Below are 3580 nucleotides of genomic sequence, written 5' to 3' on the forward strand. Positions count from 1 at the left end.
GCTGGTCTGGCACTTTGTACCAGGTGCTGCTGCATCATACACAGTGCAAGTGGAAACTACACACAGCACCTTTCAGAGACACAGCATGGCTGGAGGCCTCCCATACAATGCAATTTTACTGCTGTGGACACACAAATGTATATACACACATTCACACACACACCTGACATATTGAATCTGACCAGCCTTAAGATGTCTTGACCATGCTGTCAGCAGAGTGCTGGGAGCGTTTCTGTTCTCTCCTGTGGTGTGTGTTTGTGTGTGTGTGTGTGTGTGTGTGTGTGTGTACTCCCGTGGCCTTGCTGCTCGCCGCCAAATCGCTTCACACACTGTGCGCCAGACCGCCTCACTGTGCTTCTAGTGGTTCCCATGGAGACCACACACATCCAACTTTTGACCTCCCAGGTGGCAGCGAAAACACATCTGTCTGGAATTCTCCTTAGTGTGTGTGTGTGTGAGAGAGAGAGAAAGAGTGAATGTGTGAGCACGAGTGTGTGTGTGTTGTGTGTTTGTGTTGTGTGTTTGTGTGTGTGTGTGTTGTGTGTTTGTGTGTGTGTGTGTGTAAGTGAATGTGGAAAACATCATCATCTCTGTCAGAGGGAAGATTATCTAGCGCAGGTAGAATAAATTGAGTTTGAGAATATTGGGTTTGGGTTGGGTGTGTTGGGTTTGGGTTGGATGGATTGGGTTTGGGTATATTGGGTTGGGTATATTTGGATTGAGTATATATTGGGTTGGGTATATTGGGTTTGGGTTGGATGGATTGGGTTTGGGTATATTTGGATTGGGTATATTGGGTTTGGGTTGGATGGATTGGGGTTGGGTATATGTTAGGGGTGTAAAGATTAACCGATACGTATCGGTATCCATTTTTAACGTGTAAGATACGGCTACATCGATGCGTGAAGGCCCGTATCGGAATAAAACTGAAATGAACCGGTCGTTATATCGATTTACTTGTTAGGAATTGTTTTTCTGCTCGCTCAGACTCTCATTTACGTTCCAAGCAGCGCGTTCATCCCACTTCCGGTTTTGAAACTATACGTGGTACGGAATTGTGGGTAATGCAGTTTGTTTTTGGTTACATTCATTGCCCAAAGTTGTCAAATGACCTCATTACCCATACATCTACTGCAACTTAAGCATGTGACAACTTGCACTCGGTCGGCTTTTGTTTTTCGAAATCCAGCGCAAAATTAAACACTTATAGCATTCCTAAACAGCAACGATAGTCTGTAGAGTAGCCTTACCTTTGATGAAGGGATTTCCTTAATGTTAAATAATAAATTGTCCCTTGCTGCTAAAACGATGCACAAATTATTAGGCAATGATTTTGTTCATATTCACTCAGACTTGTGGCATTATAGGTTTCTGCATTAGGTCTACTGTTGGAACAAAATAAGCCCAGAGAGTTCATTGATTTGTAGGCATATTTTATTCTTGTAGGGTAGGTTAGGCTAAATGAGAAAAGGCCAAGAGTGTCTTAAGCACTGTTTTATTTTATTTCGGTATTGTCTTACCTCAACAAGGCTACAGCTCCATTAAAAAACAATCAGATATAACTCTATAAGATCTGTAAAGTCTATAAAAATGTATTTTTATGTTGTATTTGGCTGCTGTGCTTGACTGAAATGTAGACTTTTCTTTTTTCATTTCAATACAGTATATAAAACAAACCTCAGTTTAGATAATCATATTCACACATTTTTTTGCCTAATTGACAACCATGACCATGATAATTGATAATATAAAATTAATGTGCACCTTGAGCAAATGATAAAAAATCTTTCAGAATGCTTTCCATTCTTGAACTGCATTTAATTGCATCGAATCGCATCGCATCGTACTGAATCGTTTTTTTATAAACATGTATCTTTTCTTGTATCGAATCGTGCCCATGTATCTAGATGCGAATCGTATCGTCTTTTAAATGAGAGATTCACACCCCTAGTATATGTGCAATATCAGCAAGGCGAAACCAGTCGTTTTAGTAAAATGTACAAAATTAAGTTATTGTACTCACACGAACGGCCATAAACTAAGCTTTCCAACGATATGTATATCGAGGGTATTGCAAAAAGTATCGCTAAGATAACCGCATCCAAAGTTGGCATGGTTATCCTGTCACGATACGCCAGAAGAGGAGAAAATCACCTTTTAAAGTAAATTGTCACGTGCGATAGTGTGAGGGCACAGCTATGATTAGCCTTATGGTAGCGTGACTTTGAAGCGGATGACTGACTATGCAGTTTCAACCATAGTTACAACCGTGCAATGAGTCTTTTTCTGCCCCCTAGTTAATACCTGGGACGGTCATAGTGTCACTATAGAATATAATTAATGTATTTCGGGGGAAGTAACGGGAGAGGAAGTTCTGTGTACACAGATTGTGTATAGCCTAGCCTACTTTTAAAATGCGCTAGCCTACTTCAATGGAAAACTTTTCCTGGTCCCTAAAATGACGCCAGGATATTTCTAAAAGTTTGTGCTTTTGACCGTTCGTGCCCTGAAAGGCAAGTCTTTCACATTCATATTCGGTTACATCTGCCAAGAACGATATAGAGCTGACACATTGAGTAACGAGTAATGAGTAGCCTAATGAGTCAATTAGCTCTACCGTACCCTACCGTAAAGCCTTATAGCGGTGTGGACAAAGGGAATGACTGCTAATGTGTTGAATCTTCACCTAAATAAAGTAAGGGTTTAACAGTCAAAACGTATGTTTATCCGTGAAATTTGTTCACAATATGAAAGTGTAGACTGTATACTGTCGAATTATGCGAAAACGTGAAATTTGACATTTTAACCCGTACGTTTGTTTATCGTAGATTTTCTCAAAATAGCACCGTGTGCAAAACGACTGGTTTCGCCTTGCAGGGTCACATATTGGGTTTGGGTATATTGAGTTTGGGTTGGATGGATTGGGTTTGGGTTGGGTATATTGGGGTTGGGTATATTGGGTTGGGTATATTTGGGTTGGGTATATTGGGTTGGGATTTCATTTTTATTGAGATGAATCAGTAAATAGGGACCAAAAATGAGGAGAAGAGACGAGGAGCCGGATTGGTGGAGGGAGAACAACAGGTCAACAACTCCGCCCATGACAACAGATCAACAACTCCGCCAATGACAACAGGTCAACAACTCCGCCCATGACAACAGGTCGGACTAAACTCTGCTCTGGTTGCTGGTACAACAGCTCCCTCTCTGAGTTGGGAATGCTGGGGGTTAGAATATTGGATTTGAGTTGGGAATGTTAACTTTAGGGCTGGAGAATAGTCTCATTAGGCCATGTGTGTGTGTGTGCGTGTGTGTGTGTGTGCGCGCGGAGAAAAGTCTGGGCCAGACATGAACTCAGATGGCCGTTAACAGCCTGGAGACCACCGCTCATGGAAACTGTGGCCTTGTGGATCCTTGCAAACGGACTTACCAGCGGGATTAGATGATGCTCCAGGTCATAAAGCTCCTTTCGAATTCTCTAAGGCTTGTCTGACATGTCAGTCCATGCCTGGATGTACATCTTATGTGTATGTGGATATGTTTGTAAATGTTAAATGCTTGGATGTATGTTATGTATATG

Source organism: Alosa pseudoharengus, unplaced genomic scaffold (genome assembly GCF_046254945.1).
Source record: "Alosa pseudoharengus isolate Yale_2024_CS ecotype anadromous, Long Island Sound unplaced genomic scaffold, YU_APseudo_1.1 YU_APseudo_1.1_scf_2, whole genome shotgun sequence".
Classification (NCBI taxonomy): domain Eukaryota; kingdom Metazoa; phylum Chordata; class Actinopteri; order Clupeiformes; family Clupeidae; genus Alosa; species Alosa pseudoharengus.